Genomic DNA, 13,444 nt, shown 5'->3' with positions numbered 1-13,444 from the left:
AGCTGGGACTCCAGGGCAGCCTAGCTCCTCCCTTTTCCCAGTCCTGCTTCCTGCCCTTCCCTACCCCCCAGAGTCATCCACTCCTAATAAACACCCTGCTGGCTGCCAGTGGCACAGCTTGCACCAAGAACAAGCCTTTTCTTTCTTTCTCTAGTTCAACCTAACAGGCATCTGCCAAAGGCAGGATATATCAAAGGCTTAGAGCCATCGCTGGGAGGGGCGGTGAATACAAATATGAAGAAGGATCACCACCAGCCTCTTTCAAGGAGCTCACAGGCTCAGGCTCATGCAATGGAGCTGGCAAAACAAGCAAACATAAGGTTCAAGGGATGAAATCCTATGATAATTGTCTTTCTCTCACTGACTTTTTTCACTTAGCATAACACTCTCTAGTTCTATCCATGTTGTTGCAAATGATAACCGTTCATCCTTTTTGATGGCTGTGTAATATTCCATTATGTGGAATATCACACCATATCTTCTTTCTCCATTCATTTCCTGATGGACATCTGGGCTCTTCCCATAGTTTGGTTATTGTGGACATTGCTGCTATAAACATTGGGGTGAATGTAGTCCTTCAGATCACTAGCTTTGTATCCTTCCAGTAAATCCCTATAGTAGAATTCCTGGGTCATAGGGTAGCTCTATTTTTAACTTTTTTAAAAACTTTTTATTTTTTTAATTACTTTTCAGTGTGCTAGAATTTATTGTTTATGCACCACACCCAGTGCTCCCTGCAATATGTGCCCTCCACAATACCCACCACCAGACTGGCCCAACATCCCACCCCCTGCCCCTTCAAAACCCTCAGATTGTTTTTCAGAGTCCATAGTCTCTAAAGGTTCATCTCCCCCTCCAATTTCCCTCAACTCCCTTCTCCTCTCCATCTCCATATGTCCTCCGTGTTTTTCCTTATGCTCCACAAATAAGTGAAACCATATGATAACTGAATCTGCTTGACTTATTTCACTCAGAGTAATCCATTTCACTCAGTCCCATCCATGTTGATATAAAAGTTGGGTATTCATCCTTTCTGATGGAGGCATAATACTCTATAGTGTATATGGACCACATCTTCCTTATCCATTCGTCCGTTAAAGGGCATCTTGGTTCTTTCCACAGTTTGGCAACCGTGGCCATTGCTGCTACATTGGGGTACAGATGGCCCTTCTTTTCACTACATCTGTATCTTTGGGGTAGTGCAATTGCAGGGTCATAGGGAAGCTCTATTTTTAATTTCTTAAGGAATCTCCACACTGTTCTCCAAAGTGGCTGCACCAACTTGCATTCCCACCAACAGTCTAAGAGGGTTCCCCTTTCTCCACATCCTCTCCAACACACGTTGTTTCCTGTCTTGTTAATTTTGGCCATTCTAACTGGTGTAAGGTGATATCTCAATGTGGTTTTAATTTGAATCTCCCTGATGGCTAGTGATGAGGAACATTTTTTGAAGAACCTCCAAACTGTTTTCCAGAGTGGCTGCCCCAGCTTGCATTCCCACCAACCGTGGAGGAGGGTTCCCCTTTCCACATCCTTGCCAACATCTGTTGTTTCCCGAGTTGTTAATTTTAGCCATTCTGACTGGTGTGAGGTGATGGAGAAGGGAGGGAAAAATAGAATAAAATGAAATCAGAGAGGGAGACCACAGGAGACTCTCAACTCTAGGAAACAAACTGAGGGTTGCTGGAGGGGAGGGGACTGGGGGGCTGGGGTAACTGGAGGGCATGTGTTGCAATGAGCACTGGATGTCATATGTAACTGATGAATCCCTGAATTCTACCCCTGCAATTAATACTACAGTATATGTTAATTAATTGAATTTAAATTTTTAAAAAGTGCAAGGCTTTGAGGACCACGTTATCCACAGTTTGGACGGTGAGTGGGCAGAGATTAGGAAATCCAGAGGAGCTTCTTGAGAGAGGGAGACTTTGGAACAGCCTCTGAGGATGACAGGGCAGACCAGCGCTCCAGAGGGTGGCAACAGACCCAGTCTGGCAGGAGGGGGAAGTGAAATCCAGCAGTAGTTAAGAGCAGGAGCTTGAGTCAGGCAGCCGGGGGCTCGCCTCCCTGCTCCGCACCCTTGGAGAGAGGAACCTCGGGCGGGTGACTAACTTCTCACAACCAGGACCTGGTGATGGGGGGTGGGGGGATTGACTAGACCTACGCAGTCAGAAATTCTGGAGGTAGCACCCCATTTTAACCAGCCCTCTGGGGGAAGCCGAGGTGCATTAAAAAATGTGAAACTGCTGATCTCAGCCAACGGAGGAATAGATTTGAAGGATACAGGGGCTCCTCAGGTCCTCCAAGGACAGAACTACAGCAGGACCTTGAACACAGGCAGCCAAGACGGGAGCCCAAGACAACAGGAGCCTCCTCTCTCCTCTCCCCACCTCTGCCTTGCCTCCCCTGCAGCTGCAAAGCAGATTCTTCTGAGTCCCCTTCCATAGGCTGGGGGATGGGGGGTGTCTACCACAGAGAGTGGCCCGACCAGGAGGCTCAATTCTTATTTAAGTCACTCTGGAAGCAGCTCAGTGGCCATACCAGAGACAGACTGTGTCACTTCATCGGAGTCCAGGGGCTTTTCCCACTCCCACCCCCCACCCCTCAAGTGGATGGAAGTGAGTGTGAGTCTCCTATGCTTGGAATGTCAATCAGGTGCATGGGAGGCCGAGGTCAGGAAATGAAATTTAGGAGTTATAAACTTTGGGTGCAGTCCTACAGGGCAGTGCTGTCAGTCACATGCCATTAAAAAAGCAGTCTAGGGCCCCACCACCCCAGACCTACGGAACCAGAAGCTCTCCGGTGGGCTTATCCATCTGGGCTTTAGCAAGGATGTGGCAAAGAACTGCTCTCAGGGTGGGCTCGGAGAAGGTGCAAAAACCCCACTGATCATTTCTATAACCTCATCTATCACCCCACTTCCTTAAAAGTCATAGTGAAATAAGCAGAAAAGACACAAGAGGAAAAACCATCGGGGGAGGGGGGTTGGCTCCCCTTGACTTTTCTTGCTTTAATGCAGGATGCCTAGCAAGAGCCAACTTCCCAATGCCATGGACTGGTGGGGCTGGGAGAGTCTGATCTTGACCTCTGCACTGTCGGGGAAACTGAGGTCCTAAGGAACCACATGCCACAGCCTATGTCTCACGTTCATTAGCAGAGGCAGGACAGAAGCTTGGGCCCCCAGGCTTCAACCCATCATGATGAAAAATGGAACTTCTCTCGGTCAAAGAGAAAAGTCACTGAGAAGACAGATAGAACAGAACCCTGTGAGACAGCTGCAGGAATAATTAAGAGCCATACAGAACCAGCCAATGGAGCTGGTGTAAAGGTTTTGCATCTACCGTGTCACCTTGTGGAATCCTGGGCCAGAATTATCAACTGAGTATCAAGCCTCAGATGCCACTGTTGTATTTAAGAGCTTTTCATAAACCGGGCAAGCCTAAACTCAAGGCTACCTCAAAATTAGAATATTCATAAGGCTTTCCTAAGAAAGGGAAGGAGAAGAGGTTTTGCAGAGCCATAGCAACAGAAAGCTAAGCCTCTAAATTCTCAGATTTAAATGGATCTGTGCTTTCACAGGTCCCACGGGGGAAAGTAGCTAAGACACCGTGGACAGAGCCGTGGAAATGACCTACTTTAAAGTCCGGCCTTTAAGAAACTACAAAAAGAAAAATATTCGTGGTGCCAGCCTTAATAAAAGGAAGTGGCAAGTCCATTCTGAATTAGGGTAGATCATCGTGGCATGTGTGGGTGTGGGATGCCGAAGGAGGTGAGCAAACAGCAAAAAAAAAAAAAAAACAAGGATAAAAGAGGAAGTGGACTGAACCCAAACCAAGAAATCTCTGGAGGCTTTCACTGCTGGGTTTTATCAAGTTGTAGATTGGAGGAGGGGTGTCCAAGAACAGTTGTGTAGGTTGTACCCTGAACACTGCTGGGTTGTATACAAATCCTTTTGGGATTTGTAATTTGATGTATGTATGTTCAAAGTAACCGACAACACATTCACTTAAAATTAAAACAAAACTGGGGCGCCTGGGTGGCTCAGTAGGTTAAGCCTCTGCTTTCTGCTTGGGTCATGATCTCAGGGTCCTGGGATCAAACTCCGTATCAGGCTCTCTGCTGGGCAAGGAGCCTACTTTCCTCTCTCTCTCTGCCAGGCTCTCTGCCTACTTGTGAACTCTGTCTGTCAAATAAATAAATAAAATCTTTTAAAAATTTTAAAACAAAACAAAACAAAACAAACCCCCAAGCCCCCAAAACTTGACTTGGGCTCTTTTCAAATAATTCATGTATTTTCTTTATAAAGTCCCAAACTTAGGAGATACAAGCAACCATTTCGAATCAGTATCCTGGAACAAAGTGATAGAACACTGTGAGTGACCAGATGGGCTCTAAGGAAGGAGCCCCAACTACAGTGTGGGGCCTGTCAAAAACTCTCCTTACTATTATTATCATTATTATTTCTTTCTAAAATTTCATCTTGTCTATTTCTGTCACTAATATTCTGAAAATCTCAGGGACTTTGATAATCTATTTCAAGATTTGCTTTCTTACCTCATTCCAAGACACCTCCATGCTTTATGGGACTAGGAATTGTCAGACCACTTCACCCTTAGACAACCTTCTCAAACGCCCACTCCTTACATGGTCGAAATCAAGCCAACAGAAATAGTAGTGGCCTCTTCACTTCCACGGGGAACAGGAGAGGAAAGCTGTTCGTCCCAAGAGAAACCAGTTTACCACAAGGATATCTGAAAATTTCTCAGCCACGCGACTGGACAGTGTGTGGGAGTAAGGCCAGGGCTATGCATGTGCCCAGCATCAGTCATGCGGCCCCGGCTGCACCCAGGCTCTGAGCCCTTCCCCCAACCTGCGCTGCAGCCATGCCACCGTGGGTAGGGCTTCTTTCCCCCTTCTGTGTGCCTAAACAGGTTATGTCCAATGCAGCTGCCAGAGCCATCCCATTAAAACATCAATCCCTCCACTCCCCAGAACCTGCACTATTTCTCCACCTGGTGCCCCAATAAAAGGCAAAGCCCCACCCAATGCCCGCCAGCCCCCACTTAACGTGGCTCCCAACTCCACCTCTGCGGAGTGTCAGTCCCACCCCCTCCCCACTCCCTCTCACTCTAGCTGCTCTCCTGGCAGTTCCTTGGGCACCACTCTTGCATTTCTCCAGGTGAGATATATACTTAAAAATGGAAGTGCTGAATCAGAGCATCTGTGCATCTTCTAGATATTACCAAATTGCTCTACAAATGGATTTGTCCATTTACACTCCTGCCTACCTGACAGGAGAGGGCATGCTCTCCACATCATCTGTAGCACTTGCCTATTAAAGATTTGTAATCTTTACTAATCAGACAGGTGGGAAGTGTTAGCCCAATACTGTTTCCGTTTCTATTTTCTTGATTATGATGGAAATTCAGCGTATTTGCCTGTTTCTTGATCATCTGTAGTTTCTAGTCTGGAAATCTGCTGGGGTAAAGAAGAAATTTTAACAATTTAGTTTCTTAAAACGTTACCTCTGTTTGTTTGTTTGTTTGTTTTTTAAATATAATTTTCAGGAGTTGATTCTGGCAATGTTCAATTTTCTAGAAAATTATTCATTTTGTCTGAATTTCCAAATGTATTGGCATGAAAGTCACGCCAACTACTCTCTTAGATGGTTATTCTCTGTTTTATGTAGTTATATGTTTTGTGGTTGTGGTTGCTAATATTGCTTATTTATGCTTATTCTTGGTTGGTTGGTTTTTCCCCTTTATTGTCTTGCGAGAGGTGGGAAAATAAAGATCGAATAGCCTCAGGTCAGATTTTTGCCACCAAGTGAGTTATGAACTAAAGTTTCAGTTTTCAGAATCCTTTGGATTTCTGAATCGCGGACTGCATGGATTACAAATCAATGCTTTCATTTTCATTCAACTCTCGTTACTTGGTGATTTTTGTTCTGCTTTTCTTTTTAACTCACAGTGCATTTAGAAATATATTTTGCCATTCCCAAAAACGTGTTTTTGGAATTTTGGAAACAACAATAAGCATGTTGTTTAGAATTTACACTAGGATGGTCTTTAATTCAATAAATTGCAGTCAGGGAATGCAGTCTGTGTGATACCATTTGCCAATAAGTCTATTAGGAACTTGCACACGCCCAGCTTTTCATCAAAGTTCCCAGCCAGTGAGCCATGAACGCGCTGTGGGTATGTCACAAGAGATGGATTTCTTCAGCCCTCCAGACAGATGGGTGGGGACAGATGGCTTACCCTAAGCAACCTCATCTGGGGTTCCTGGCAGTCAGCCTCTCAGTCCAGAAAGCTCACCTGGTGACCCCATGCGCAGTAAGCACATGACTTTCCTGCAGCTTCTGGGCTCTATGGTCATGAGCTGAGCCTGGGCAAGGAGGCGCCCTTCAGTGGACATTCACATCACCAGCAGAGCTCATGGCTGCCCATCAAAGACAAGGGGTCTACAGAATTATAGAAAAGGTCCCTCATATTCCAGGGGCCCTGGAGGTAGAGTACAGCTCCAGTAGAGGTTGGGGAACAGAGAGGCTCTGCTGGGGCTCCCGCCGACACAGCTTTAGGCAACAGCGCTGACTCTCTACTTTACATTTTTGGTCACTTCTGCTCATTTGTGGCTAATGCGCCCTTTTACTGGCATCCAAGCCAGCCACGGGAGTCTGTTCTCACCATGTAATTATGATTTGTAAAGTAAAGCTGCAGCATTTTTTAAAATTCTTAGTATAAAGCGCTTGATGGCCTCTGATAGTTGTTCGTATTTCAGTATGACAAGAAATTTCAACATTACCTGTGTTCATGAAAGCGAAAGAACTGCTCGATTTCTCAAACATAATTTCAATATTGCAAAAGTTTGTCTGCTTGTAAATATTTTGCTTTAATTTCTATCCCCTGTGTAAGTGAATAAATTTCTCATTGATGGTGATGAGCAAGATTTTGAAATTGTTATCATCAAAACTCTTGATCTGCAAGGCGCCTAGTGGTCTCTAGCATTAAATACCATAAAGGCTTATGACTGTAGGGGCAGCCTCATTTCTCATTTAAAAATGGGAAAACACCTTATGTGTAGAACTGATAAAAACCCAATATTTAATGTTTTATAATAATTATAATACAATTAGAAAAATAAATGTGAAAGTTAAAAAAAACCTATAAAATTATGATAATTTCTAATTACTTATATAATAGTGTTTATTATAACTATAATATAACAAAATGAGTATTACTTTCCTAATCATTCCTTTAAAATTAAACAGTTTTCTTCTTTTCTTATGGATTTCGCTTTAAGTTCTATTTTGATATTCTACTTCAGCATGTTTTTTTGGTTCATTTTTTCCCAGAATACCTCTTTCCCACCCTTTATTTTCAGCCTATGTGGTTTTCTTACAGTTCTGTGTAAGCAGTGCCGGGTAATTTATGTCTTTTGATAAATGATGTCAATCCATTTACTTTTTCTATTTTTTGATTACCAGTATAATCAGAATGACCCTAGCCATCCTATTTTGTTTCAATTTATGAGCTTTTTTCCTTTAGCTCATCCTTAAATCTCTTTCCCTGTCTTTAGTTTTGTTTGTTTCTCCTATGTTATTTTGGAAGCTAGATATCCTACTTAATTCTCTTCACAGCTCCTCTTATGTTTTTAAATGTACATTTTTTAAAAGATTTTATTTATTTGAGATATAGAGAGAGAGAGCATGAGCAGGGGGGGGAGGGACAAAGGGAAAGGGAGAAGCAGACCCCCCACTGAGCAGGGAGCCCGAAGTGGGGCTCAATCCCAGGACCCTGAGATCGCAACCTGAACTGAAGGCAGATACTCAAACAACTGAGCCACCCAGGTACCCCTAAACATGCATATTTACAGATTTTCCCAACAGATTTTAAAATTATGTAATATTTTTATTTTCCGCCTAAACACAGCATAGATTTTTGTACAATTTTTTCACTCATCAAGCATCGCTTCCTTATATATAATCATCACTGCCTTGCAGGTTGTTTTTATGTTTGTTTTACATTTGTTTGTTATTTTTTTGTTTGTTTGTTTTTTGGTTTTTTTTTGTTTTTTTTTAAAGATTTTATTTATTTATTTGACAGACAGAGATCACAAGTAGGCAGAGAGGCAGGCAGAGAGAGAGAGGGGGGAAGCAGGCTCCCTGCTGAGCCGAGAGCCCGATGCGGGGCTCGATCCCAGGACCCTGAGATCATGACCTGAGCCGAAGGCAGCAGCTTAACCCACTGAGCCACCCAGGCGCCCCTGTTTGTTTTACATTTGTAAACAACAACAACAACAACAACCAAGTTTTCTCCCTTCAGCATTTAAATTTACCAATAGATTTTTATTTGATAGTTCTCTTATTGTTTGTAGATAGTAAAATTCCTTAATCCTTATATGTCTTGAGATCTCTTAAATTTGTCTTCACTCTTGATTGATAAAATAGTTGGGTATCAAACCTCAAAGTTAACTGTCATTTTATGTAAACACTTGGATGTTATTATTCCTTTGGTCATCTGCTTAAAAACCATCTTTTCTCTCTGACACCTTGGAAGAATTTCTCTGGACTATTGATGTGCTACGTTTCCACAATAACTGGTTGGGCATACTTTGTTTCCATTCAAGATGTACTTAGACATATTGCTGTGAACTACTAAATATAAAGTCTTTTTAAAAAAAGTCTTTTTCAATTAATTAATAATTAATTTCATCCTGAGTACATTTAAAGCAGCATAATTTTAGACACAAGTAACAGAAAAGCTAACCAAAATAACAACTTCAACAAAAAGGAGGGTCATTCTTTCATAAAACTGGAGGTCCAGAGGTAAGATAATGACATGACAATAACCAACCATGCTTAATGTTTTAAGATAAATCTATCTTAATAGATTTAGATATAATAACTCTAGATAGATAGAATAAATCTATCTGCCTCATTAGTTTCTTTTACCTTCTACACTCTTCTGGCTCAGAAAGAAATTATATGTTTCCTTTTCATTATGGGTATTTATACCTTCTGAAATCAGAAAAGCCAGTTTGAATATTATTACTAAGGGCAGCAGATGATGAAGCAATAGAATCAGTTTCACAAAATAAATAAATAAAAATCTTTAAAAAAAAAAGAATCAGTTTCACAAACTTGACAATTAGATACTTCAAGCTACATTTCATAGCAATTATAGTAACATCTAAAGTCTAGATGTCTTGAAAATCTGTTAGAAATGCAAAGCAAGAATGACTTTTTATGATACAAGTTAAAGATGATCGTGGTTAATGACTTTTCTCACCCTGTTTCTTAACAGACAAAGGAGTAGGACCAATATTCTTGTGAATGTTTTCAACGTAATACATTATAGAACTGACCCTTGTACTTCCATAATGATTCATAACTTTGCCTTCTACAGTTGCTGAGAGGTGGGGCTGGTAGAGAAAGAAAGGGAAGAAGACTTTCTTAATTCTGATGTTTCTTAGAAAATTTTCACTGAAATTAATAAGAGGACCTAAATTCTCAAGATTAGGAGAAGAACTTCATTACTTCAACTTTTGAGCATATAGTTTTTATGTGTATAAAAACAGGGCTTTACCTTAAAATCCAATATACTTCATCACATTCATTTTGGTCCATTATTCCAGCCTATTATAGGTTTTTGAATTTTAATTCTGTTCTTTTTTATTTTTAATTTTTTAAAAGTTTTTTTATTTTATTTTTTAATATTTTATTTATTTGTTTGTTTGTTTATTTATTTATTTATTCATGAGAGACAGAGAGTCAGAGACAGAGGGAGAAGAAGGCTCCCTGTGGGACTCAAACCCAGGACCCTAGGATCATGACCTGAGCTGAAGGCAGATGCTTAACCAACTGAGCCACCCAGGCAGCCAATTCTGTTTTTTTTATCATCACTTTTCACCCTCAACTTTGTGACAGTTGCTATTCTAATAAAGCATACTTCTTTATTTTCAGACCCCCAGTCATGTATTTTATCCATTTTTAAAATTCATAATTATCCTTTTACTTGTGTGTTCTTTTTTTAAAAATTTAAAAAAAATTTTTAAAGTTCTTTTCAGTGTTCCAGAATTCATTGCTTATGCACCACACCCAGTGCTCCACGCAATAGGTGCCCTCCTTAATATCCACCACCAAGCTCATCCAACTTCTCACCCCCCTCCCCTCCAAAACCCTCAGTTTGTTTCTGAGAGTCCACAGTCCCTCATGGTTTGTCTCCCCCTTCCAATTTCCCCCAATTCACTTCTCCTCTCCATTTCCCCATGTCCACTTATGTGTTCTTGTAAATTAAATTTTTTTTTTTTAATTTTCAGGTAATTGTAGATTCAGGGGCAGTTAGTCATAAGAAATAATGTGGAAAGATCTTATGTACTCTTTACCCTTTATGGTAACATACCATTTCCTTTATGGTAACCTCAAGGAAAAATCAAATACAATACCATACCAGGACATTGATGTGGATACAGTCAAGATACAAAACCATTCCATCTCCACAAGGATCTGGTGTTCTCTTTTAAAGTCCCAACCCCTTCCCTCCCTATCCCTCCCTTACCCATAGTCCTTAGCCTGGGCAACTGCTAATCTAGTCTCCATTTCTATAATGTTTTAATTTAAAGAATGTTATGTACATGGAGTCATACAGCATGTAACCTTTTGGAATGGTTTCTTTTACTCAGCATAATTTCCTTGAGATTCGTCCATATTGGGGTATCAGAGTTTATTCCTATTTACTGCTAAGTAGTATTCTACTTTACTGCTAAGTAGTATTCTACATCCACACTGTGGATGAGCCACAGTGTGCTTCCCATTCAACAACTGATGGCCATCTGAGTGCTTTCCGGTTTTTTGCTATCATGAATAAAGCTACTATGAATATTCATGTATAGGTTTTGGTATGAACCTAAGTTTTCCTTTGGGAATAAATGCCTAGAAATTCAAAAGTTGCACCACATGGTATTTGCATGTTTAATTTTTTAAGAAACTGCCAAATGTTTTTCCCGATGGCTGTAAAATTTTATGCTCTCACTAGCAATGCAGGGTCTGAGGACTGTTTCTGCATTGTCACCAGCATTTGATTTGGGCTATATGTAGTGATAGCTCATGATGGCTTAATGGGAAGCAACATTGAACATCTTTTCATGTGTTTTTTTTTTTTTTTTTGCCATCTGTATAGCCTCTTTGTTGAAATGTCTGTTAATGTGTTTTGTTCTTTCAAAAATTGGATTCTTTGGTTTTCTACTGTTGAGTTTTGAGAATTCTTTGTATATTCTACATGTTAGTCCTGAGTTGCAAATATTTTCTCTACTCTATAACTTGTCTTTCACCCTTTGAAGAGACTCTTTTGCAGACCAAAAGTTTTTGACCTCTTTAAAGCTCAATTTATCATTTTTTTTCTTCTGTGGATTGTCTTTCAGTATCAAGTCTAGAACTCTGCCTACCCCCAGATCCCAAAGATTTTTTTTTTGTTAAATCTATATTATTTTATATTTAACATTTAAGTCTATGATCCATTTTGAGTTGATTTTCATATAAGATATAAAGGTCCTTTTGTGTGGATGAAACAATTTGAGCATTAGTCCTTGAAAAGTTTACTCTTTCTCCACTGAATTGCTTTTGTGCCTTTGTCTACAATCAGTGGTTATATTTGTGTGGTCCACTTCTGGATTCTTTATTCTGGGTCATTTATCTAAGTAACTATATCTCTACTAACTCATGTAACATTGATACTGTAGTGATGCAAGTCTTGAAATCTGGTAAACTAATTCCTTCCACTTTATTCCTCATTTTCAAAATTGTTATAGCTATTCTAGTGCATCTTTCCTTAGAGCTATTCTAGTTCCTTTGTTTTTCCATATAAAGTGTAGGATAATCTCCTTCATATCTACAATAAACCCAACTGGAATTTTGAAAGGAAGTGCTTTAAGCCTGTATGTCATTTTGGGGATAATTGAGGTCATTATGCTGTTGAGCCTTCTAATCCATGAGCCCAGTAAGTCTCTCCATTTATGGAGATCTTTTTTGATCTCTTTCATCAGCATTTTATAGTTTTCAGCATATACATCCTGGGCATGTTTTGTTACTTATGCCTAAATATTTCATTTTGAATAATTATAAAATTGTATTGTACTTTTAATTTTTGTGTCCATATGTTCCTTGTTAGTATATAGAAACATGATTGAATTTTTTTTGCTTATCTGGTATACTGCAACCATGTTGAGCTAACTTATTACTTCTAGGTGTTTTTTTTTCTTTCTTTTTTTTGGTAGATTCCTTGAGATTTCCTATGTACATAATCAAATCATCGACAAATAGGGCAGTTTATTTCTTATTTTTGGATCCATATATTTTTTATTTCCTTTTCTTGCTTTATTGGACAAAAGGTCCAGTGCAATGCTGAATAAGAGTGGTAAAAGTGAGCATTCTTAACTTTGTTCCTGACTTTATTGGAAAAGCATTAAGATATTTATCATTAAGTGTGACGCTAGCTGTAGGTTTTTTGTAGTAGCTCTTCATCATTTGAGGAAGTTTTACTTTATTCCTGGTTTTCTGTGTTTTTTTTCTGCATATGCATGTTGAATTTTGTTAAATGCTTTTCTGTATCTATTGATATGGTCATGTGATTTTTTTAGCCTATTAATATAGTGGGTTACATTGATTGATTTTCAAATATTAAGTCAAATTCATGTCCCTGCAATAAACCCCACTTAGTCATGATGAATAGTCATTTTCAAATATTGCTAAATTGTATTTGTTAATATTTTGTTAAGGATTTTTTAAGTCTATAATCCTTGGAGATATTGGCCTGTAGCTACCTTTTATTGTATTGGGCTTTTCTGGTTTTGTATAAAGGTAATTCTAGCAATATAAGATTATAGATGTTCCCCCCTTTTCTATTTTTTGACAGAGTGCATAGAATTGGTTTTAATTCTCCACTGAAATTATATGAACCTGGTAATTTCTTTCTTGGAGAACTTTTTAAATTATTGATTCAATTTCCTTAATAGTTATATGAATATTCAAATTATCAATTTCATATTGGGTGAATTATGATAGTTTGTGCTCTTGGAGGAATTGGTCCATTTTGTCTTGGAAATTAAACTGATGTTTGTAGAATCATCTTTACAATGTTTGCTCTTTGTTAATCTTATTGGAGTGAGTCAATGGTATTGATCTTTTAGAAGAACTAGTTTTTGAATGATTTTCTTGATTGTTTATCTCTTTTTAATTTCTATGATATTTACTCTTTATTTCTCCTTGCTTTGGGTTTATTTAACTCTTCTTTTTCTAGCTTCTTGTGGTAGGAGCTTAGATACTTGATACTTGGTACGAGATTTCTCTTCTTTTCTAGTATAAGCATTTAGTGCTACAGATTTCCTTCTTGGCACTACTGTAGCAGTGTCCCAGATTTCAATACACTGTATTCCCTTTTTCCTTTAG

The sequence above is a fragment of the Mustela putorius genome, unplaced genomic scaffold, assembly GCF_011764305.1.
Source record: "Mustela putorius furo isolate JIRA1106 unplaced genomic scaffold, ASM1176430v1.1 tig00000095_pilon_pilon_pilon, whole genome shotgun sequence".
Classification (NCBI taxonomy): domain Eukaryota; kingdom Metazoa; phylum Chordata; class Mammalia; order Carnivora; family Mustelidae; genus Mustela; species Mustela putorius.
The sequence above is the reverse complement of the archived record's forward strand: the minus strand, read 5'-3'. Positions refer to the sequence as shown.